This window comes from Bos javanicus, chromosome 2 (assembly GCF_032452875.1).
Source record: "Bos javanicus breed banteng chromosome 2, ARS-OSU_banteng_1.0, whole genome shotgun sequence".
In the NCBI taxonomy this organism is placed as follows: domain Eukaryota; kingdom Metazoa; phylum Chordata; class Mammalia; order Artiodactyla; family Bovidae; genus Bos; species Bos javanicus.
The window spans coordinates 63,114,031-63,139,633 of NC_083869.1; the positions used below are offsets into that span (position 1 = coordinate 63,114,031).

The 25,603-nt window shown below is 43.1% G+C and overlaps 1 protein-coding gene across 6 annotated transcripts in view; it reads right to left on the reverse strand.

Moving 5' to 3' along the window:
* MGAT5 (alpha-1,6-mannosylglycoprotein 6-beta-N-acetylglucosaminyltransferase) overlaps positions 1-25,603 on the reverse strand; it is a 398,273-nt gene that overhangs the window by 258,939 nt on the left and 113,731 nt on the right. For 2 of the 6 annotated variants that reach the window (XM_061439531.1, XM_061439523.1), the window contains exon 3: positions 13,575-13,697. The exons of the other annotated variants lie outside the window; for them this stretch is intronic. The gene's annotated coding sequence lies outside the window, so the exon portion shown is untranslated. The remainder of the gene's footprint in view (positions 1-13,574; positions 13,698-25,603) is intronic. 6 annotated transcript variants of the gene reach the window in all.

Genomic DNA, 25,603 nt, shown 5'->3' on the forward strand with positions numbered 1-25,603 from the left:
GAGTGGGTTGCCACTGCCTTTTCCAGGGGATCTTCCCGACCCAGGAATCAAACCCAGGTCTCCCGTGTTGCAGGCAGACACTTTACCGTCTGAGCCATCAGGGAAGCCCTCCAAGTTAAGAACTGCCTAAATCCAGACCTTTCAACCCTGATGCATTTAAGAATCCCGGCATGTGTGTTTAGTCACTCAGAAATGTCTGACTCTTTGCAACTCCATGGACAGTGGCTTGCCAGGCTCCTCTATCCATGGAATTTCCCAGCAAGAATACTGGAGTGGGTTACCATTTCCTCCTCCAGGGGATCTTCCTGACCCAGGGATCAAACACACATCTCCTGTGTCTTCTGCATGGGCAGGCAGATTCTTTACCATTGAGCCACCTGGGAAGCCCAATAATCACCTGGGCTCCTTAAGAGAAAAAAAAAAAAAAAGATGCCCAGGTCTCATACCTAAAGATTCTGATTAACTTGGTCTGAGGTGTTCCCAAGCAAGGGTATTTTTATTTAATATACAGGCAGATGTGATAACCATTACATCTTTGGAAAGATATCCTTTCTAGCAAGTCTATGGATCCTATCTAGTGGGATCCAAAACACAGCCTACCCAGTATTTACAAAGATAAACCCTCTTCTCTGTACAAATGCAGGTGTGTTGTTTACTGGACAATATATATGCAAGGCCCTCTGGTTTTCTCCTTCAGGAATCACATGCTGATCTTCTCGGGTCAATGCCCAAGGCACCCTGCCCAAGGAGGCAGCCTTTCAGGAAGGGCTAGATGACTACAGAGCCCTGTTAGACCTCTGTGCTGTGGAAGGACATGTTGAAATAGAATGTTGGACAGTTAGGGCTTTTATTAATCTCTCCTTGGCATTTGGCTCCAAAGATGAGAGATTATCTGAGGCTAAAATAATGACCTCAATGTCTACCAATGTGTCTAGTAACCAGCACCTCTATAACCTTGTCTGACTTGTGGACCGGCAGCACTGAGATGAACTGCTAGATTGTTGGAAATCTCAAGCCCAATCCCAGAGCAACTGAATTGGAACTGGCATTTAAAACGAGATGTATAGGCATTTGCACATTAAAGTTTGAGATGTGTAGCTTTTTATCTCATCCAGGATACTAAGAATGAGAGCCTCTAAGACACTAATTTCCAGTGGGGTATGGTGGAGAAAACAGCATAATTCTTCTTTTTTAATGTGCAAAGAAATGAATGATTTGGTATTACTTTTGAATGGGGTTTCCCTGGTGGCTCAGTTGTAAAGAATCCACCCGCCAATGCAGGAGATGCAGGTTCAATCCCTGGGTCGGGAAGATCCCCTGGAGAACGAAATGGAAACCCACTCCAGTATTCTTGCCTGGGAAATCCCATGGACAGAGGAGCCTGGCGGGTACAGTCCATAGGGTCACAAAAGAGTTAAACACAACTTAGTGACTAAACAACAACAAATTACTTTTGAATATACTGGAGGCATTTCAAGAAAACCAGTTATCTTATAGACTTAGTTACTGTAAGATGCATCCAGTCAATGAGAATGGCATCTGCAGGATTTTGATTCATTTTGCTAAAATCCAAGACATGGTTTGGATCCATGTCTTTCAACATTAACTCTGATACAGCAAGTAACTCTACACTGCGAATCATTCTATGCAGCAACCCAACATATACTCTGTGCTGCTCAAAGTTAGATATCATCAGGGGAAAGGGGGTTACTGGGTTTTTGTGTTATAATCGCTGAAGCGCTCAGTTTAGAAAACTTGCTTAACAATTCTGACTATTGTCCCAGATGACTTCAAAGTGAAACAGTCTTCAACTCAAGTAACCATCCTTATCAGAGGACGCTTAATTTTGCCTAAGATGATGTGAACCAATATTCAAGTTTCTAGAAAAGCTTCTAATTCTGGTATTTTCCAGGGCACATAACTGACTTTATGGCCACTCTAAGCCTTTCAATGTTTTGCTGAAAGGAATTATTTTTGAAGGATGACTAAAATTCTCTCTGAAAGAAACTCTATTTGAAGGATGACTTCATCCATCCACTGTTCTAGATTGACTTAGCCTAACCTTTTGTAACAAATGAGCTCTTTAATCATCTTTCATTCTCTTACACACATACGCACAAGCACACGTACCTTAGCAACTTTCTAAATATTTCTTAATGCCTATTTCATTTTTGAAACAAGATATTAGTTTATGAAATTCATTCATTTTGATACCATCTTTGTTCATGTGCAAAATGATTAATGACAAATTACCTTTTGCCTCTTTAGCCTGTTACACACAATTGGCTCATTATATGAGAAAAATATATGATTAGTCAACAAAATCAATTTCACAATTACAGTCATATTAGTACACATTTGGGGTGGGGACCCAATGTCTATTCAAAACCAGAAAGCAATATAATTATCAGTCCCAGAAACAAAACCAGACAGGAAACAGCCCAATTTCTTATATGTGAATTTAACAACAAATCAAATGGTTTATAAAAGGAGGATCCTTTACTTCCTCTGGACACATTTTCACGCAGAATGTGTGTTCCACTTCCCAGTAAGAACCACAGAGGGTTCTAAAACCACTCTATCAGTGCTCACAGGCCTTCTGGGGCAGGAAGGACAGCATCTCAGTGGAGAGGATGGGCTGGACGGATGGGTTTCCTGCCTTGGGGTGGAGGAGCAGTCCCCCTTTCCCCGCCTCCAGGAGTTAAAGAGATGGGGCTTCTCTACCCAGCAGAGTCTGCCCATGGCTTCTTGGCCAACACCCAGGCAGCTATGTAGATTTCCATCTAGGATGGGTCAGAAGTCTTACACCCAAGATCCATCTTCCAACCCAGCTTACTCTAATAAAGCTGGTACTGTAATCTTCATCTGGCTTCTACTATTCCCTCTACTTTAGAACCCAGAAGGAAGGAAGGGTATAATTAATTGGCATCTCCAACTCCCCATAAGTTTATTTTTCAAGTTTTCCTTGTTTTGTTTCTAAATATCAGGGTAAGACAGGTGGTTTCCACCAGCTACTTGGAAGCATTTCTCCACAAATAACACATTGCAGGTGTATGAATCTTTAATTCTAATAAATTAAAAGACAAAATGACTATCACAGTCATAATATTTTCTCTTTCTAAATATTGATTGAAAAAAAAAATACTGTAAGATATGCCAAAAGAATCCTGATCAGATGAATCCAACTTTTGGCTAGAAGGAAGATAATCTGGAGGAAAACTGGCAGAATTGTCAGTAAAATGATCAAATTTTTACTTTTGACCTCAGTGTTCCTTATTGTGTCTGTAACCAACAGCCTATTAGGGATATAAATAAATATTTTTATAACATATCACTTCCAGAAACTTCCTGGGTTTCTGGTTTAGTACTACTGACCACAATATAAGCTCTTCATAAATGCTGGTAGACTTTCAAACCATTCCATCTTAAACAGGAATTGGAGATTATGTTTGTAAATATATATTATATTTAATGACTTTCAAAAATAGAAACATTAAAAAGGACATCACCACCATTCAGGATGAAAGCCTAGGGCAACCCCAAGAGCCCCCAGGGCATAAGAACCATCTATCACATGGCAACTGCTGCTCTAGACATTTCCAATCCCTGGATTTGCGCTGACCCTAGACAACATTTCTTGGAAGAAATCTTCAAAGGAATGTATATTTAACCTAAATAGAAAGCAGTAAAAAGGAAATGGCCGGATAAAACCTATCTCTGTGTTTACCATAAACATGGCAAAGGTTTTCCTCATTATTCTTTTCTGTTTTCTGAAGGACCCAGAGAAGAAAGTTCTTTCATCTTAGTATGATGTTGTTGCTGTGCTCAGTCCTGTCTGATTCTTAGCAGCCCCACGGACTGTCGCACTCCAGGCTTCTCTGCCCATCAAATTTTCCAGGCCAGAATACTGGAAAGGCTTGCCATTTCCTACTCCAGGGGATCTTCCCAACCCAGGAATCGAGCCCGTGTCTCCTATGTCTTCTTTGTGGTGAGTTCTTTACCATTAGTGCTACCTGGGAAGTTCTCTCAGTATCATCTGGGCATCTGAACAATCAGTTGGATTTTACTCAATGACACGTTAAAATGTAACTGATATTGCTTCACCTTTCAAGTTCCTAGGAAAAGCTCAAAGCCAAAATCATGGCCCACTTCTAGGAAACAAATTGGTGTCGATTTTGTGTTTAAACCTCATCCCTGACTCTTCATTTCCTCTAATTTTCTCCCTGCTCCATTTTTTTCCTCTTCATTTTAAAGGTATTACACATTTTAATCTTTTTTGAAACATATAAGTAATTAAACAAAAAGGAACAAGACAGCTGTAGCACACAGAATAGTAGTTCTCCAAATATGTCCACATTCTAGCCTCAGAACCTAGTATGTTACATGAAAAGGGGGATTACAGTATTGGAATTAAGGTTGTCAACTGCTGTCATCTGTAGGATCATCAAAAAATCAAGAGAGTTCCAGATCGAGCAAAACATCTACTTCTGCTTCATTGACTATGCCAAAGCCTTTAACTGTGTGGATCACAATAAACTGTGGAAAATTCTGCAAGAGATGGGAATACCAGACCACCTGACCTGCCTCCTAAGAAATCTGCATGCAGGTCAAGAAGCAATAGTTAGAACCAGACATGGAACAACAGACTGGTTCCAAACTGGGAAAGAAGTACATCAAGGCTCTTTATTGTCACCCTGCTTATTTAACTTACATGCAGAGTACATCATGTGAAATGCTGGGCTGGAGGAAGCACAAGCTGGAATGAAGACTGCCAGGAGAAATATCAATAACCTCAGATATGCAGATGACACCACCCTTATGGCAGAAAGTGAAGAAGAACTAAACAGCCTCTTGATGAAAGTGAAAGAGGAGAGTGAAAAAGTTGGCTTAAACCTCAACATTCAGAAAACTAAGATCATGGCATCTGGTCTCATCACTTCATGGCAAACAGATGGGGAAACAATGGAAACAGTAACAGACTTTATTTTCTTGGGCTCCAAAATCAATGCAGATGGTGACTGCAGCCATGAAATTAAAAGACGTTTGCTCCTTGGAAGGAAAGCTATGACCAACCTAGATAGCAATTAAAAAGCAGAGACATTACTTTGCCAACAAAGGTCCATATTGTCAAAGCTATGGTTTTTCCAGTAGTCATGTATGGATGTGAGAGTTAGACTATAAAGATAGCTGAGTGCCAAAGAACTGATGCTTTAGAACTGTGGTGTTGGAGAAGACTCTTGAGAGTCCCTTGGACTGCAGGGAGATCAACCCAGTCAATCCTAAAGGAAATCAGTCCTGAATATTCATTGGAAGGACTGATGCTGAAGCTGAAGCTCCAATACTTAGGCCACCTGATGCAAAGAACTGACTCATTAGAAAAGACCCTGATGCTGGGAAAGATTGAAGGCAGGAAGAGAAGGGGACGACAGAGGATGAGATGGTTGGATGGTATCACCGACTCGATGGATATGAGTTTGAATAAGCTCCAGGAGTTGGTGTTGGAAAGGGAAGGCTGGCATGCTGCAGTCCATGGGGGCACAAAGAGTTGGACATGACTGAGTGACTGAACTGACTGAAGGTTGCTAATCAGATAACCTTAAAATAGGAAGATGATTCTGGATTATCCTGGTGGGCTCGCTGTAATCACAGGAGCCTTAAAAGTAGAAAAGGGAGACAGAGGATAGGTCAGAAGGATATAACAGTCTCAAGAACTCAGACTGATTACCAAGTTGTTTGCATAAAATCAAGCACACTGATGTAACACATTTGGTCATTTAGTTTCTCCTGGTAACCTTTGGTTCTACTCTAATAGTGAGAGAGAAAAATAAGGAGGCCACGAATGGAGATGACAGCACAGAAAGTAACTGCAGAAAAGGACCATAACTTAGGGCCTTTTGGTATAAGGGCCAGCAGCTTCTCAGGAGGGCCTAGGAGCATCATCCTGTGATTCTGACCAAAACTGATTTTCATGATAATGATACTGCCTCACTCTTTAACAAGCTGTGATACAGAATTCTGGGATACTTCTGGAAAAATTCATACAGCTGAGCTCCTCACTTACAGATAAATGAGGTATGGATGGGGGGTGGAGTGTACAGAGAGGGAAGACCATACAGTGAGATGGGAAAAGCACCGATGGGGTCAAATGTCATGTACGCTGACCATGGTGCTTCCTCACTTGATCCTGGCTTCCACGCAGGTATCCACTCTCTGAAGGTGGGACTGTCCTCCTCACTGCAGTGAGAGCTGTCAGTTATCACCTATCGTACATCCTCTCAGCTGATCAGGTAGGGACGATGACTATCCCCACTTAGAGCAGGGGAAACTGAGGTATGAAAGACCATAAGCAATCTGTTTGAGGCCACACAGCCAAAAGTGGCAGAGCTATTACAGACTCCAGCCATCTTGCTTCTTAACTATGGCTCTTGGATGCCTCAGCACCTATCAGAGAGCCTGACACCTTGAAGGTATCCCACTGATGAATTAATGGAGTGAGTCTTTGAAAAACCAAAGGGATTAAATCACTTGCTTGGGCACATAAAACAATAAGCTGTGCTTAGTCCTTCAGTCGTGTCCCACTCTTTGAGACCCCATGGACTATAGCCTGTCAGGCTCCTCTGTCCATGGGGATTTTCCAGGCAAGAATATTAGAGTGGGTTGCCATGCCCTCCTCCAGGGGATCTTCCCAACCCAGGGCTCCCACATTGCAGGAGGATTCTTTACCATCTGAGCCACGAGGGAAGCCAAAACAATAAGTACTTAATACATAACAGTTGTTTTCCACTGAGTGTCAGGCTTTTCCCCTGATTTGAAGGAAACCCTAAGTCAGCTCTTCAAATGAGGAGCTGGGGAAATATATAATAATCATCGAGAAATTTTTCAAAAGATATAGCCCTGAGCAAAGACCTCCCTCATCCTCTTCCCCCAATTTAGTCATCCTGAGTTGGGCTTCTATCTAGGGATTAAAAAAGAAAACCACTTTCCAGGTGATCCTGTAAACACCCACTCCTATTCCCACCCACAGCCAGCAAAGCGTCTCTATTATGAGATGTCTTGGCTCCCGTGACAGGGAAGAGAATCCAGAATGGGCTGAGCGTGGAACCTCATACGTGTGTGCTCAGCTGTGCCTGACTCTGCGACCCCGTGGACTGTAGCCGACCAGTCCCCTCTGTCCATGGCATTTCTCAGGCAAGAATACTGACGTAGATTGCCATTTCCTTCTCCAGGGGATCTTATTGACTCAGGAATTGAACCTGCATCTCCAGCATTGACAGGTGGATTCTTTACTACTGAGCCACCTCATGGTGGAGACTTAATTTCAAAGGTATGTGGAGGCACAACCAAAATTGATGCCATCAGCAAAATAATTACAATAGGAGAGCTTTAGCAGCCAGATATAGAAAGGGGATGAAAACAGACACCTACCTTACACTGCAGAGGCTATCCTGGGGAGAATGGAAGATAACTCTCATGTTACCCATTTAGAACGAGATCACAATCTTACTCTCTTTCTCGTGTGATTTCATCAAAGTGATATTAAGGCGGCATCTTTTTAGTGTTTTCCATAGAACAAAACCAGAGAAACTGACTAGACCACAGAGACCCCCATCAGTCAAACACGCATGAAGGAGCTCACTGTGTGCCCTTCACGGTTCTGTATGTTGTAGAGAAGACACCAAAGGTTCAAGAAATGGTCCCTGCCCTTAGAGACAAGTGTCACCACGCCCCCAACACACACACAGAGCTGTGCAGAACATGCTAACTCTGGGCTCTGTCCAAGGCATGACACCAGGGTGTCCCAAAGACACAGGGGATGAAGAGAAGCCCCTCAAGAGTTTCAGAGACCCCCCTGACATAAATTGGGTCTCTTCCTTTCATTTTCCCTCATTTGTTAAGCTCCAACTAATGCCAGGCTCCAGAAGAGTCACTTGGGGATAAAGGATGAATAAAAGTTCTGGAAGCTACTGACTGCAAGCCGCAAGCTTGAGGAAGGGTACACAGCAAGAGAGATACCCACTTTCTCTGCAATCGCAAGGGTTCAGGGAGAACAGCTCTAAACCAGAGGAAGGGGGCCATGAGGCACAGACTTCTAAGACTAGGGACAGAGTTTTAAATGAGTTATTTAACATCTCAACATCTTGGTTTTGTCTGCCCTTGAAAGGAAGCAGCAGATAGGTGATACCTAAGTCCCCTATATTTTAAGATTCAAATAAGAACATATGTTTATTGACCAAATACTCAAATGTTTTGATCATTCAGGATGACCACTCTCATAACCTAGAATGCAATCCTGGCAGGAAGGGGATGGGCAAGTAGGCATCAGATGGCAGAAACTGATTTACGGTGAGGGGACTATACACAAATGAGGCCACTGTGTAAAACAGAAACCACCAAAGTTCATTTTAACTGCGTCACCTCCATTTTATCCCTTGCCTGGAATACACTAAATTCATGTCACTTGCCTCTCAGGACCACTAGATTTATAAGCCCATCAAAAAATACTTTGATAATCATTCTGTGCAAAACACTATGGTCATTATTATAAATGATTTAAATGCCTGCAGCAGTGCGGCAAGATCTGGGGGGAGTTTATTAATGCCTTAGCAAAATGTGCCATGAATACACCCTTGGGATATTTACTTTGCGAAAAAGTTCCCTGAGTTTTTCCCAGTGAGCTCAGTTTGTGGCTCAGACAGTAAAGAATCCATCTGCATGCAGGAGGACCCAGGTTCCACTCCTGGCTCAGGAAGATCCCTGGGAGAAGGGAATGGCTACCCACTCCAGTATTCTTGCTTGGAGAATTCCATGGACAGAGGAGCCTGGCGGGCTACAGTCCATGATATCGCAAAGAGTGGGACATGACTGAGCAACTAACACTTTCAGCTCCCACTGTGTTCACATTGTGACGGCCCCAACCAACAGAACAAGGTAAACTGTTTCCCCATTTCCTCTGCCTCACGGTGCTTCTCCTCACTGAAACCTACCCCAGGATCATGCTAAGGCACTGGCTCCAACCCTTACAGTGCTTCAGAACCACCTGGGGAGACTTTAAATACAAATGTCAGCCCAACCCCTCCCCAAGATGATTCAATTGGCCCGAGTAAAGCCAGTGTAATTTTAAGCATGTACCCAAATTCTAAGCACTCTTGGGCTAAAGTGTGCACCTTGCTGCTGCTGCTGATGCTAAGTCACTTCAGTCGTGTCCGACTCTGTGTGACCCCATGGACAGAGGCCATCCCTGGGATTCTCCAGGCAAGAACACTGGAGTGGGTTGCCATTTCCTTCTCCAATGTATGAAAGTGGAAAAGTGAAAGTGAAGTCACTCAGTCCTGTCCGACTCTTAGCGACCCCATGGACTGCAGCCTACCAGGCTCCTCTGCCCATGGGATTTTCCAGGCAAGAGTACTGGACCAGACAGATAATTCAACAGAGTAGAGAGAAAAATGGGTGGTGGAGCGGGGGGAGGATGTGTTTGAGGGGAGAAAGTGGTAGATAAGGGAAAACAGCAGTCATGATGAACCAGAGACCCATCTAGAGGTGGCAACCACTATGCAGATCCCGACATGGGACCACTTGAGGGAAGAAAGACAGTCTGGGTTGGCTACATCTTTCAGTCTTTCCAGACAACCAAAGTCTTAGGACAGATCTCTGTATGTATCAATGTCTGCACTAACTTAAGTTCAGATGGGCCCAAGTTCAAAGGAATTTAGTCTTGTTCACCTGCTCAGGCCACCTCATCACAGGTATGTTACTTTATCCTAATCGCCTAACCATTCTTAACCTTCTAAACAGTAGCCACTGTTGTTCTCAACCAAATACTAATTTCTGATCATCAGTCTCTCTGGCTTCAGAGCTCTAGCTTCTAGGTCACATGCTCTACCCAACACAAGCTTGTGAACTAGTGACACATAACTGCCACCCCTAAGAACTGGAAGGGCATTTAAAAGCCATCTAGAAAGAGAGATGCAGACCCCAGGACCCAAAAAGTGCAAGTGACCTGCCGAGGACCACAAAGACTGTTGAAGGTGTGGTGACCAACTCTGCCCTCATATAAATTGTTAGTTGCTCAGTCATGTCTGACTTTTTGTGACCCCCGGGACTGTAGCCCGCCAGGCTCTTCTGTCCATGGGGTTCATCACTGAACCCACATCTCCTGCATGGCAGGCAGATTCTTTACCATTTGAGCCATCAGGGAAGCCCATCCTGCTATAAGGACCCAGGCAAACCAGGATGGTTGATTGCCCTGAATGAAGGACAAAGCCACATGGCTGTCCCTTGGGAAGGCACCTCTATCATCTGGAATTCTTGATACATATATACATTGTAGCTTCATGTAGCCCTGTTAAGATTCAAACTCCTTGAAGGAAGGGATTCAAGTCCTGCAAATTAAGTACTTGACATTTGTTGGGGCAAGTCTTTGCATCTCCGTGGTCAATAAAGATGCCTGCCAGTGTTGTCCCAGGAGAATCCAGGCATCACTGCTCTGGGAATTTCTCTTCAGAACCCAAGGTCTTGACCATTCACAGAAGCTTCCATCTCAGCCCCTGATGACTGCTTCACCACTTCACTGACAGCGTGAGAAACACAAAGAAACGAACCAGATGAGTAACTTGCAGCTGGCTGCTTCCTTTTCTCCTCGGACCACTAAGTCTCCTTCCTGCCTAATGAGGTTATTACCCATCATCAAGGGACATGGCATCTAGCGCATTTCGAATTCTCCACTCGAAAGGCAGCCTCTCAGCCGTGAAAGAAGTCAGACTCTGCGGTCTTCTCTCAGACGCCTGCCCAGGAACTACTCATGAGGGTCGGAGCTGAACTCGGAGTGTCTTGCACGGATGCAAAGGCAATCAGGTGTGGCTGCAAGATCCAGATTCAAATTTCAGAACTGGCCCTGAGCCCTTTTCCTTTGGGGCTTCCCAGGTGGCAATAGTGGTAAAGAACCCGTCCGCTAAAGCTGGAGACGTAAGAAACATGGGTTTGATCCCTGGCTTGGGAAGAGCCCTTGAAGGAGGGCATGGCAACCCACTTCAGTATTCTTGCCTGGAGAATCCCATGGATAGAGGAGCCTGGTGGGCTACAGTCCATGGGGTCGCAGAGAGTCAGACAAGACTGAAGTAACTAAGCATGCGCACATACACCTCTCCCTATGGGAAGTTATAGAAATGGAGATACAGCATCCTTGTCTATAAAATGTCTAATCTGCAGGATTTTAATTTGCAACAGTGCTTGTCCTTAATGAGAGGTGAGTGTTACTGAATAAGTCTCAGGACTCCTATAAGGCTCCCCAGCAGCCACTGTGACTGAGGTGAGAAATCTTTCCACTACTGCCTTATTTTAGAACATACCAGCAGCCTCCGCTAACCAGGTTTTATTCTGAATCAGACAGTGGTTTCCTTACTGCCCCTCAGTTCCTTTTTTCAAAACACGCAAGCTAATCTGTCTGAGATGCAGAAAGCAGAGGCAAGTGTCAGCAAAATGTCACCATGACTGACACAAAGGATTTTTCTAGTTCGCCCATCAGTTTTGATGGAGAAGGGAGCAGAGCTCAGTCACCAAGCCCAATGCCTGGTGTTGGAAAAGATGACGGCTTCAAAGAATGTCCTAGGTCAGCACCTAAAAGCCTGAAACCCGTCCCCCTGAATTCATTATAAGCCATAGTAATTCAGTAGGACTCCGTCACTCAGAGCAAAACTCCACTTTAAGATTCACAGCCTAGAGTCATTCCCTCCAAGCAGCTGTAGTTTAGAATTATGACTAAAACAAGACCAAACAACAACAACAAAACAATCCCTATGCCCTTATGTTTTACCATCTAAACAAGATAAAACAAAGCAAGATTTACACGTGTCTGGGAAACAATGCACATGGACATCATTCTAAGCGAACTGTATCTCAGATTCAGGAAGAATAACTGTCTGCACTGTTCTTCTAGCATAAAACCTGTTGTGGCAGTTCTTTTTACATAAGAAAGTTCTGACCTCAGGTCACCAGATAGAATTGCAGTGCTCAGACTTATTCTTTGGGGGAATAATCCACTTGGCAAGGATAAACAAGTGACAGCTATCAAAATCTTACATTCACATACAGCAAAGACCACTGCCATGACCATCAGTGTACACAGATGTAAGACTGTCCACACTGATCTTGAATCAAAATGTGTCACAGGACTTTCCTGGCGGTCCAGTGGTTAAGAATCTACCTTGCAATGCAGGGTACATGTGTTCAAACCCTGGTCAGCGAACTAAGATTTCACATGTCACAGAGCACCTAAGCCAGTGCGCCACAACTAAGACCAGATGCAGCCAAATTTAAATAAATGTTAAAAAAACAAAAAGTGTCCCAATACAGTTGGGAAATAACCCATGAGTCCACATAATAAGAAGTCTGACATTCTAACCTAGCAAGAGAAATGGGCAATAAAAAACATGACTTGTGTCTAACAAACTAGTACTCAAAATTCTCCAAGCTAGGCTTTAACAGTATATGAACTGAGAACTTCCAGATGTTCAAGCTGGATTTAGAAAAGGCAGAGAAACCAGAGATCAAATTGCCAACATCCACTGGATCATAGAAAAAGCAAAAGAATTCCAGAAAAACATCTACTTCTGCTTCATTGACTATACCAAAGTCTTCGATTGTGTGTATCACAACAAACTAGAAAATTCTTAAAGAGATGGGAATATCAGACCACCTTAACTGCCTCCTGAAAAATCTGTATGCAGGTCAACAAGCAACAGTTAGAATCAGTCAGGAAACAATAGATTGGTTCCAAATCAGGAAAGGAGTACATCAAGGCTGTGTAATGATACCCTGCTTATTTAACTTATATGCACAGTATATCATGCGAAATTCTGGGCTGGATGAAGTACAAACTGAAATCAAGATTGCTGGAAGAAATGTCAATAACCTCAGATATGCATATGACACCACCCTTATGGCAGAAAGCAAAGAAGAACTAAAGAGCCTCTTGATGAATGTGAAAGAGGAGAGTGAAAAAGCTGGCTTAAAATTCAACATTCAAAAAACCAAGATCATGGCATCTGGTCTCATTACTTTATGGCAAATAGATAGGGAAACAATGGGAAAAGTGACAGACTTCATTTTCTTGGGCTCCAAAATCACTGCAGATGGTGACTGCAGCCATGAAATTAAAAGACGCTTACTCCTTGGAAGGAAAGTTATGACCAACCTAGACAGCATATTAAAAAGCAGAGACATTACTTTGTCGACAAAGGTCTGTCTAGTCAAAGCTATGGTTTTTCCAGTAGTCATGTGTATGTGAGAGTTGGACTATAAAGAAAGCTGAGCACTGAAGAACTGATGCTGTTGAACTGTGGTGTTGGAAAAGACTCTTGAGAGTCCCTTGGACAGCAAGGAGATCCAACCAGTCAATCCTAAAGGAAATCAGTCCTGAAAATTCATTGGAAGGAGTGATGCTGAAGCTGAAGCCCCAATACTTTGGCCACCTGCTAAGAAGAGCTGACTCATTGGAAAAGACCCTGATGCTGGGAAAGATTGAAGGCAGGAGGAAAAGGGGACGATAGAGAACGAGATGGTTGGATGGTATCACTTACGTGATGGACATGAGTTTGAGCACACTCCAGGAGTTGGTGTTGGACAGGGAAGCCTGGCGTGCTGCAGTCCAAGGGGTCGCAAAGAGTCTCACACCACTGAGCAACTGAACAGCAGTCAATGTCCTGGCATATAAAATGACATTGCTGAGGGAGGTGGGTTCATAAAACTCTCTGTACTATTTTTACAACTTCCTATTAAATAATTATTTCAAAACAACAACAACAACAAAAACGTTGCTTCTCAAAGCATTATTTATTGAGTTTCTTTCTGTTTGGGGAGATTTTTCAACATTTTTCATAATACAGAAGCCCAAACTCCATTCCAAGTGCCCCCTTTCTATTGATGGGTCCAGGATGGGACCTATACCTAAATACTTTGAAAAGGGTCTGCAGATGTTTCTGGACAACCTCCCCTGTTCAATAAGAGCCCCAAACAATGTAAGTCACTGGAGACTTTTAAAAGCAGAGAGACCACCGTATTTGATCTTGGCTGCTATGTGGAGGATCTAAAGAGGGCCTGACCATAGCTCTGGAGGCAGGATTGTACAACTCTTGGTGAGGACTGAGTCAGACAAAGGCCTCCACAGGGTAATGGTAGACATGGTAGGTGGAAACAATCAAGAGGTCAAATCTGCAGGACAGTGAAAGACAACTAAGTGAAGCGGGTAGAGGGAGGAGTCTCAGATGACCACTAGACTTTCATCTTGGGTAGCAGGGGTTATCATGCATCAAGACAGGAAAATGAAGAGCTGGTGTGTGAAGGAGGATCAGAAAGGCTGCTTTAAGTTTCTACAGGGCAACAGGTTTATGTATTATCTTCCGCAGTGGGGAAATCCCTTTTTCCTTATCTGATGGGGCATAAAGAACTGGGGATGGACAAGTTAGCACAGGGGGTGAGAAGGGCGGTCATTGTTCAGCCACGTCAGCCATGTGGCCATGGTCAGACGATTCTCACAGCCAACCACACTCCCAAGCATTAACCCTACATACTTCCACTTGGAAAAGAGCTTACCCAACCGAGAGGTCTCCCACAGGATCTAGAGATGTTAGATTAATATAAACAGAACTAAACACCACATGAAATCTGACTTAAAAGTTTTTTTCAAAATTGAATATCCTACAACAGATGTTTCTACATTTTCTTTTACATGTAGGAGTACAGTTTATTGGGAATAGGAAAAGGGTCCCTGGACAAACATTTCCTTAGGTGGACTGCCACAACCACTCAAAGTTATATTTAGGAATGCATTTCTTTGAGGCAGAGCATTCAAATTTCAGGAACCCCCTGCAACAAAAGAAACGTTCCTAGAATAAATTACCAAAAATCATAAGAAGGAGAAGGGACCTCAAAAACAGTTACTTCAACTGTACACCTGAAACGAATGCAAAATTGTAAGTCAACTATACCTCAATAATTGGGCTTCCGAGGTGACACTAGTGTAAAGAACCTGCCTGCCAATGTAGGAGACGTAAGAGACACAGGTTCAATCCCTGGGTCAGGAAGATCCCCTGGAGAAGGAAATGGCAACCCACTCCAGTATTCTTGACTACACAATCCCATAAACTGAGGAGCCTGGTGGGCTACAGTCAATGGGGTAACAAAGAGTCAGACACAACTGAAGTGACTTAGCACGCATACCTCAATGAAAATAAATTTTAAAAAGTTAACTTATATTACCTTCTCTATAACCTAAATGAATCCTTTCAATATCACTGATTACCAGAAATTAGCTTCTTCACCATCTACCCCATCCTCCACCCCAATCTTTATCTACTGAAAGGCCATTTTCAAATGAAACGTTGCCTTGTTAGGTTGTAAACACATAGGATTCCTCCTGTCTGTTTCTCTCTCGTGACTTTTGTGAAATGTCTGTGCTAGGGTCACTTTTCCGAGATGGCGATGGCACCCCACTCCAGTACTCTTGCCTGGAAAATCCCATGGAAGGAGGAGCCTGGAAGGCTGCGGTCCATGGGGTTGCTGAGGGTTGGACACAACTGAGCGACTTCACTTTCACTTGTCACTTTCATGCATTGGAGAAGGAAATGGCAACCCACTCCAGTGTTTTGTCTGGAGAATCCCAGGGACGGGGAGCCTGGTGGGCTGCCATCTATGGGGTCGCACAGAGTCAGACATGACTGAAGCAATTCAGCAGCAGGGTCACTTTTGTATTTGGATTATTCCTGACTATATTATTTTGTTATAAGAACTATTTCTTGAGTGCTTGCTATGTACCAACTAGAAGCTTTATGTAAATCTTAATTCTCACAGCCAGTATAGTTATCTGCTTTACAGAAAAAGAACCCAAGACTGAGAGATACTAATTCTGTAGTGAAGTACAGAAATGCTCTTAGTGATACTTCTCTGTCCTAATGCAGGCTGCCTCTCCCTGTAAACCTTAGTTTATTTCACATTACATATGTGATGTGAGGATTTTATCCCCAGCACACTGAATTCTGGTTTTCCCACAAAGGTGTCCCCAGAAGATAAGGACTCTTTAGTGAGTAAAGATACACAATGATTATTTGCTAAACTGCACTAACCCCTCCCCAAGCAGGGCCACCCTCTATCTGCACGCCCTGTAAGTCAGTGATTCCATTAGTGGGATCTCAGTGTTCCCATGGGATCAGATGTTTGCCAAGTACTGGCACTGTCAACTTCCTTAATCTGGAATCCCTACTGCTAGAACCATCTTCTATCATCTGTATCATCATCATATAGTACCTACTAGGTGCCAGGTACAGCTCTAAGGCTTCACAAACATTAACACGGTTGATTTTCACAACAGTCCTGTAAGGCTGATGTGACTATACCCATTTTACAGATGAGGAAACTGAAGATTCAGTGAAGTTAAACAGCCTGCCCTCACCATTTAGTCATTAAGTGATGATCTGGGGTCTGACTCAAACTTCATAGTTAGTTTTCTAGAACTCAGAGCAATCTTTGGCTCTTATTTAACATTTCTGACCATAACCAAATTAAAACCACCACAACTTTATTTATAATTGGAATTACCATTAAGCAGGGTCTTCTCCACTCTGAAAGAAAGTGAATGTGAAAGTCGTTCAGCTGCATCTGACTCTTTATGACCCCATGGACTGTATGGAGTCTGCCAGGCTCCTCTGTCCATAGGAATTCTCCAAGCCAGAATACTGGAGTGGGCAGCCGTTGTCATCTCTAGGGAATCTTCCCAACCCAGGGATCGAACCCAGGCCTCCCACATTGCAGGTGGATTCTTTACAATCTGAGCCTCCAGGGAAGCCCATTCTTGTCCACTCTGGGTTGGTATAGTTGTTTGCGTTTACATGCATGAGTTCCTATTTACAGGTGCCTTTCTTATCCTTGGGGGATATGTTCTAAGACCCCCAGTGGATGCCTGAAACTGTGCATAGACCCAAACCCTATATATGCTATTTTTTTTCCTATATGAACATATCAGTGATAAAGTTTAATTTATAAATTAGGCACAGTAAGATTAATAATAACTACTAATAAGATTAACAATTATAACAATACATTGTAAGAAAGCTTATATAAATGCAGTCTTTCTCAAAATATCTTACTGTACAAATTTAAAGCCTCCTCCATATTAATTAAATACCACACACTGTGCTGTGGCTATAACTTTTCCAGTCCAAGGAGCAACAGCAAAACTAGCACAAACATCCTTTTTCTTCTTTACAGCATCTCAGACAGAAGATTCGTTTTTACTGTAGATGTTACCAACCTCAATAAGTTGAGAACTTTCACCTATGCATTAAAGAAATCACTTTACAGCTTCTCTTTGGCACATGTACATTGCCAGCATCACCACTCCAGTGCACTGGGGTCAGAATTAAGTAAAATAAGGATGACTTGAACACAAGCTCTGTAGTATCACAGCTGATTTGAAAACTGAGATGGCTACTAAGTGGCTAATAGGTGGATATGCTAGACAAAAAGATGATTCACATTCGGGCAGGAAGCAGTGTATTGTTATTATTCAGAATGGTGCACAATTTAAAGCTTTTGAATTGCTTATTTCTGGAATTTTCCATTTAACATTTTCATACTGTGGTTGACTGTGTGTAACTAAAATTGCAGAAGGCAAAACTTCAGATAAGGGGACCCAAGACATTTTATATTGCTAAATTTGGTCCATTGGTCTATCCCACTGTTTTTCTTTGATTGTTTCTGTCAATTAAAGTTCTAGATATCATTTTGGCTTTGCATCACTTATAAATTAAGTAATTTACAAATTTACAGATTCCTTGGGCAGCTACTATCACAAGACCCTGAGCAGAAAGGATATAAAATTAGACCTTAAACACTTAAGGAGTGATGGAAAACCAGGAGAAATAAAAGTTCAGAGAATGCATTGGTCCTCCAAACTGCTTCCTATACTGGAGAGTTAGAGAGGAGAGGAATGCCCTGTTAAGAAATCATACAGTTATTCTGTTCATTTTGCAATAATCTCCCTTAAAGAAATGGTCTCCAAATTAAAAAGGAAAGTTCTATGTGAAAGGACATCCAAAGAGAAAGCCCTTCATGAAGCTCCTCTGACCTGTGGACAATGGACCTGTACGTTTACACACCGGCAGCATTTACCACCCACCACTGAGGGATGTGGTTTACCTGACTATCATTTGTCTAGGTTACCTGTTTTTGGTGACAGCTTTATTGACATATACTTCACATACCATACAATCCATTCTTTCAGAGTGTGCAATTCAAAGTTTTTAGAATGTCCACAGAGTTGTGCAACTATCAAATCAATCAATTTTAGAATATCTCCATCATTCTGAAAAGAAAACCATTCAGTTCACTTCCTAGTCCTCTACCCATCCCCCAGTTCTAGGCAATCACTAACTCACTCTCTGTCTCCATAGATGTGCTTATGGTAGATGGTTCATATAAATAGAATCCTATACTATGTGGTCTTTTATGATGGTCATCTTTCACTTAGCACAATGCATTCTTGCTCTTCAGTTCTGTTGCTCAGTTGTGTTCGACTCTTGGAGAACCCATGGACTGCAGCACGCCAGACTTCCCTGTCCATCACCAACTCCTGGAGCTTGCTCAAACTCATGTCCATCGAGTTGGTGATGCCATCCAGCCATCTCAACCTCTGCCATCCCCTTTTCCTCCCGCCTTCAATCTTTCCCAGCATCAGGGTCTTTTCCAATGAGTCAGTTCTTCGCATCATGTGGCCAAAGTATTGGAGTTTCAGCTTCAGCATCAGTTCTTCCAACTAATATTCAGGACTGATTTCCTTTAGGATGGACTGGTTTGATCTCCCTGCAATCCAAGGGACTCTCAAGAGTCTTTTCCAACACCACAGTTCAACAGCATCAGTTCTTCAGTGCTCAGCTTTCTTTATAGTCCAACTCTCACATACACATGACTACTGGAAAAACCATAGCTTTGACTAGACAGACCTTTGTCGACAAAGTAATGTCTCTGCTTTTTAATATGCTGTCTAGGTTGGTCATAACTTTCCTTCCAAGGAGTAAGCGTCTTTTAATTTCATGGCTGCAGTCACCATCTGCAGTGATTTTGGAGCCCCAAAAATAAAGTCTGACACTGTTTCCACTGTTTCCCCATCTATTTCCCATGAAGTGATGGGACCAGATGCCATGATCTTAGTTTTCTGAATGCTGAGTTTTAAGCCAACTTGTTCACTCTCCTTTTTCACTTTCATCAAGAGGCTCTTTAGTTCTTCTTTGCTTTCTGCCATAAGGGTGGTGTCATCTGCATATTTGAGGTTATTGATGTTTCTCCTGGCAATCCTGATTTCAGCTTGTGCTTCATCCAGCCTGGCATTTCACATGATGTACTCGCATACAAGTTAAATAAGCAGGGTGACAATATACAGCCTTGATGTACTTCTTTCCCAATTTGGAACTGGTCTGTTGTTCCATGTCCAGTTCTAGCTGTTGCTTCTTGACCTGCATACAGATTTCCCAGGAGGCAGGCCAGGTGATCTGATATTCCCATCTCTTGCAGAATTTTCCACAGTTTATTGTGATCCACACAGTCAAAGGCTTTTGCGTAGTCAATGAAGCAGATGTTTTTCTGGAACTGTCTTGCTTTTTCGATGATCCAATGGATGTTGGCAATTTGGATCTCTGGTTCCTCTGGCTTTTCTAAATCCAGGACTGAGGAAACAGAGTCTTGGAGGGCACAAACAAAACCTTGTGGATATACCCTTGGCAGACAAGAAATCATTTTTCCTTAGTGACTTAACAACATTTGGAAAACAGGGATATTTAATATAAAAAACTGAGTTTCTGGCAGCTCCTGAAAAATGGGACTATCTGGTCACACTAAACCCTTTCCTCTGAGAGGACTCTGGCAGTAGTGTTGGGCATAGCCCTCCAATTTTCCATGGAAACCATGCAGACTTCTTTATATATCTGTTACCTGCCTAGCATTTAAGTCGTATACTAAATGACTGTAAGATCTAAGGAGGGCAGGCCACGTGTTACTTTTATTCATAAACATATTTCAACACAGTGTCAGGGGCACAGTGACCAGCAGCTGGGCCTGCTGGATACTAGGCGCTTGGTATCAAACACTGTGCTAGACCCTCTGTACACACCACTTCATTTCATTCTTACCCTTTTGAAATAAACGCTCATCACTTTACATGATGTTCAGAGAATTAGCCAACTGCCCTTTCAAAGCTCACCCAGCTAGTAGTACTGATCCCAAGTTTATGTGATTCCAAAACAAAGGAGTGTGGAAAAGCAAGTAAGCGTATAAAGAGTTTCTCATTAAAAAAAAAAAAAAACAAAACACACACACACACACACACAGAAAGAGGCAAACACTCTGGTTTCCCAGATGCAGTTTTTGTTCTACCTCTGTCAACAGAAAGTACACACTTTATAGGGTCATTGCTTCTTTCTTCTGTAAAACTCTTAATCTTGCACCAAGAGACGCGAGCAAGGTCTCACTTATCTTCTGAGATGGACCACACTCTATGGAAACTTTTCCTCTCAGGGCCGCTCTCACTTTCTGAGATGGTCTGCCCTCTGTCTGTGGAATGTCTTTCTCTCAAGGATCCTCTAGCTTTCTGAGACAGTCTACACTCTATCAAATGCCTTTCTCTCAGTGCCTCTCTAGCCTTCTGAGATCTTCCACACTCTGGAATGCTTTCTCTCAAAGCCTCTCTAGCCTTCTGTGTGTTCACACTCTATGGAATGCGTTTCTCTCACCGTCTCTTAGCCTTCTGAGATGGTCCACACTCTGCCTGTAGAATGTGTATCTCTCTAATTAAACTCTTTCAGTTTAAAAAAGAGAGAGAAAGCCAAGAAGAACTACCTCCTAAATCTTCAAATGGGTTAATTCAGCTATAGGGATTAGTGACCATGCTTCCAGCTAGGCAATTCAGAAGGAAAAGCATTCAGCTGAAACATAACATGCCTTCAGTGTGAGATCACAAGACAAAAAGTCACATTGGGAAGTCATTCCCCGGAATAGGAAGTAGGGATCCTTAGCCAAGGGGCAGAGCCCAGAACAAGCACTCAACGACAAACATTCTCTCTTGGGCTACATACCAGCTGACTGGTAACTGAACAAGTGGCTATTTAAGCTACTTGCTTGAAAACACAAAAAGTGCTATCCAGTCACAGTTTGAGGAGGCATCATAGAAGCTCCCAGAAGAGGTCAGATTCTGGTAAAGGTCTAAAAATAACTTTATCACACAGGGCTGTCCACCTATCACTATCTACTGAGATGGGTGACACCTCAGCAGTAGGACAAAAATCTACCCACTCTTTTCTCTGATTCTTATGAACCACAAGATATACTATGAGATGAAATCACTCTTTTAATGTTTATCCTCCTGGACCAGACTCCTCAAAGTCAGAACCAAGGTCTTACTGCTTGAACCCCCAGAATCTTCTACAGTGATTTCCTACGGTGGGTATGAGTAGGTAGTCAAAAGGATTCTTTTTCTGATCTACACATTTGCCTCAACACTCACAGCAAAGTACCAAACAAATCACATACAGATATATATTACAGATACATATATATTTATTTTATGATAAATTCTAACACAAAGTGGCCTATATATATTTGTGTTAGGATTTATCATAATAGTGATAGGAAATCAGAACCAAATCTGATGCAGGGAGGGGCCATGCCCATGACACAATGCCTCAGAGAGATATGACTGCTGCCCATGAAACATGCTGAGCCTAGAACCTTGCTCCCTGAACATTCATGTGCCTGTGAATCACCTGGGAGTCTGGTTATTCTGTAGATTCTGAGTCTGTGAGCCTCAAGCATCTGCACTTATTCTTTGTTTTGTTTTGTTTTTTCTTTTTGCATTTAATAACATTTTTTATCACAGTTTTTTTAAGTTTTTTTTTTTGCTGTGGATCATTTTTAAAGTCTTTATTGAATTGAATGTGTTATAATATTGCTTCTGCTTTACTTTTTTAAACTTTTTATTTTATATTGGAGTATAGCCAATTAACAATGTTGTGACAGTTTCAGGTGGACAGCAAAGGAACTCAGCCATACCTATACATGTATCCATTCTCCCCCAAACTCCCCTCCCATCCAGGCTGCCACATGACATTGAGTAGAGTTCCCTGTGCTATACAGTAGGATATTGTTGGTTATCCATTTCAAGTACAGCAGTGTGTACACGTCAATCCCAAGCTCCCTTTTTAAAATTAAAGTTGATTTACAATGTTGTGTTAACTTCTGCTATACAGCAGAATGACTCTATTATACATACATACATTCTTTTTAATATTATTTTCCATTATAGTTTATCCCAGGATACTGAATACAGTTCCCTGTGCTATACAGTCAGACCTTGTTGTTTATCCATCCTATATATAATATAGTTTGCATCTGCTAGTCCCAAATCCCAGTCCTCCCTCTCCTAGCCCTTGGCAAACACAAGTCTGTTCTCTGTGACTGTGAATCTGTTCCTGTTTCATATGTAAGTTCATTTATGCTGTATTTTAGATCCCACATATAAATGATATGCTTTTTAATAAGTGATAAATAATTTGGTATTGGTCTTTCTCATTCTGACTTCCTTCACTTAGTATGGTGATCTTCAGCTGCAAGAGTCTGCATTTCTGATAAGCTTCCAGCTGTGGCCAACACTGCCAGTTTGTGGAGCGCCTCTGAGCAACAAGGATCTAGGAGCTCCAACAGGGACCCTAACCGCCTTGGTTCCTTCCAGCCTACGCTATGCCCTAAGGAGCTGGGGTGACAGACAGCAGAGGGCAGAACTGATGAGACGTGCTCTAGATGGGCAATTCCTAAGGCAATGACCTTTCCCTTTTATTTCATTCGAGCTCTGACAATCCATCAGCAGTCATCCCTAATGGGTAAGAATTAGTACAGGGCGGGGGGAAAAAAACCTCTCAAAAACAAATTTCAAGCACCTTCCTGACCACCCCTTGTGCTCCTGCAGCCTCTAGTCTTTTCTCCAGATCATACATTGTTAACTTCCAATCTCTTCTGTTATTAACTCACTCAGTCATGTTCCATTCTTTGCGACCCCATAGACTGCCGTATGCCAGGCCTCCGTGTCCATCACCAACTCCCGGAGTTTGCTCAAACTCATGTCCACTAAGTTGATGATACCATCCAACCATCTCATCCTCTGTCACAGGGAAGCTAAATATTGGGGGGCCACAGAATCCAAGGGCAATCTGAAAAAAGCTATGAACACTCTCTGCTCCCCAAATACCCAGACACTAAAGGTTATTTAACATTTCAGAGGTTTCAAAGACGGTGCTGAATCTATAAAAGGAAGCCTGTGCCCTGTCTTCTAGAAGCTGTACTTCAAAAAAAAAAAAAAAACAGGTTAAGACTCAGAACACTTTATTTTTAAAATACAAATCCTTTTCTACAAATACTCCATGGAAGATATCATGTCCCTGTCTCTGGAAACTTTCTGCAGATCATAAAATGCCTGCAAACAGGCAACATGCCTTGTTACAGAGCTAGATGACAAATGAATGAAAGCCCAAATTTCAAGACAAAGCCACCAGCCTGGAAACAATAACTGTGATGGCCACTACCCCACCCACATTTTCTTAAAAGCATGCAAGAGATGCTGGAACTTGTTCTGTTCAGCCACAGAGGACTGTAGGATGGAGGGGACCAGAGGAGCAGCAGAGAGGAAAACTAATTAAAAAGCAAATGGGGAAAAATGAGCTTGGAAAGGGCTCACTGAACTGCTGACAGCCTAGAGTGCGGAGGTGAAAAACAAATGCAAAAGAGATTTGGCAGAATCCAAAAAGAGCAGGATCAGAATGAGAAATGAGGCCACGACCAACTCCCAGCTACAAGTCAGAGAGAGGAGTCAGAGTGACATTTGCGTGGAGGAGAAAAGAAAAAGTTCCCTGAATGAAAGGGGAGTGAACAGAGTGGACTGAAGGGGAGAGAGAGATAAGGAGGACCATGGACAGATAGCTGCTGCAGAAAATAAAACATGGCAGCATCACAGTCACACACACAGAACAGCAGAGAATCTTAATAAAAAAGAGGGAGGGGACAATGAGCAGCCTAGGCCATCACAAATCAGCTTAAAATTACAAATGAAAGCCTACCTGGTGCATGGAAGAATTTGCAGGCACCTGCAGGAGCGCCTCCCGGGCCCCACCCTCACATCACAGGCCAGGTGGCTCCTGCTCACTAATGCAGGAAACGACAAGCCAGAGAGACACCCTCTTATGCTCCTTTCATCTGAGCCACTGATGGTGGAGACAGGTCATTTCACTGCGGGTAGAGGTGGGGATGTGGGAAAGAGACTCAGTGTGAATGCAGGTGCCTAAGGACAGGACTTTGAAACAGAGCTGCATCTGGAAAGTAAAGTTTCCTGAAATGAGAGGCTGTGGGAGAACCAGGATCCCACGGCCAGGCGTGAAGATGCACAGCACTGCCCTGCAGTGTCACACAGAACAGAAAGTCCCACTGGCCACTCAAAGACTCGTGGACTTCTCTGCAGACCTTCCTTCCAACAAGGGGTATGCTGTTGTTGGTACCTGTGCTGTGCTTCTGTAGACTCTGGGGGTGTGTGTGCGTGCACACGGGTGCACGCTCAGTTGCTCAGTCCTGTCAAACTCAGTGACACCCTATGCTTCTGTCCCTTACAAAAGACAATGGACTCAGCAAGAGCCCAATTACAGGCGTGATGCTGAATGTTAAGGCGGCTAGCCAGTTAGTGTTTACCCACTACCAGGCTCCACTTATAGCCTTTTTCTTATACAAACTCATTTATTCCTTTTGGTCACCCCAGGGGGAGGCACCATCTCCACTTTACAGATGCAGGACCAAGAAAGCAACTCGCTTGCTGAGGTCACACCTCTAATAAGAGGCAGGGGGCAGCATTTGAACCCAGGACCCTTAACAATTTCACCAGCAGTTCCCAAACTCAAGGGGCTTCCCTGGGGGCTCAGACAGTAAAGAATCCACCTACAGTGCACGTGACCCAGGTTCGATCCGTGGGTCAGGAAGCTCCCCTGGAGAAGGGAATGGCAACCCATCCAGTATGGGAGAATTCCCATGGACAGAGGAGCCTGGTGGGCTACAGTCTATGGGATCGCAAAGAGTCAGACACGACTGAATGACTAACACTTTCAGCCTTTCCCAAACTCAAACTTTTCCACTTTACTGTCCCTTTAGAGATTTAGTCTTCAGTCATTTTTTCAGGACACCCTTTGGCCAAAAGAAGTAACTAAGAAAAGCTCCACTTACCAAAGCATTAGGTCCAAACAACTTTGTGGTGGTAGTGAGGTGGCAAAGAGAGCTATTTTCCTCACAGTTACACAATATCCTGTGACTTTCACTTAATCTCGTAACTTCCTTGGGGCACCCCAGGGTGCCTCGGCATACAGTTTGGAATCCACAGAACCACACTTGCCTGACTTCCTCCTTCTGGTGAGGAAAAGGCATCAGCCTGCAGTAATCACACTGGCTGTTCCTTCCAGTACATGTGTCAGAGAGAAAAAGAAGTCTGCCGACAACTGCCCTCTGGCTGTCAGGAATGGCTGTGCCCTGAGCGCTCCGA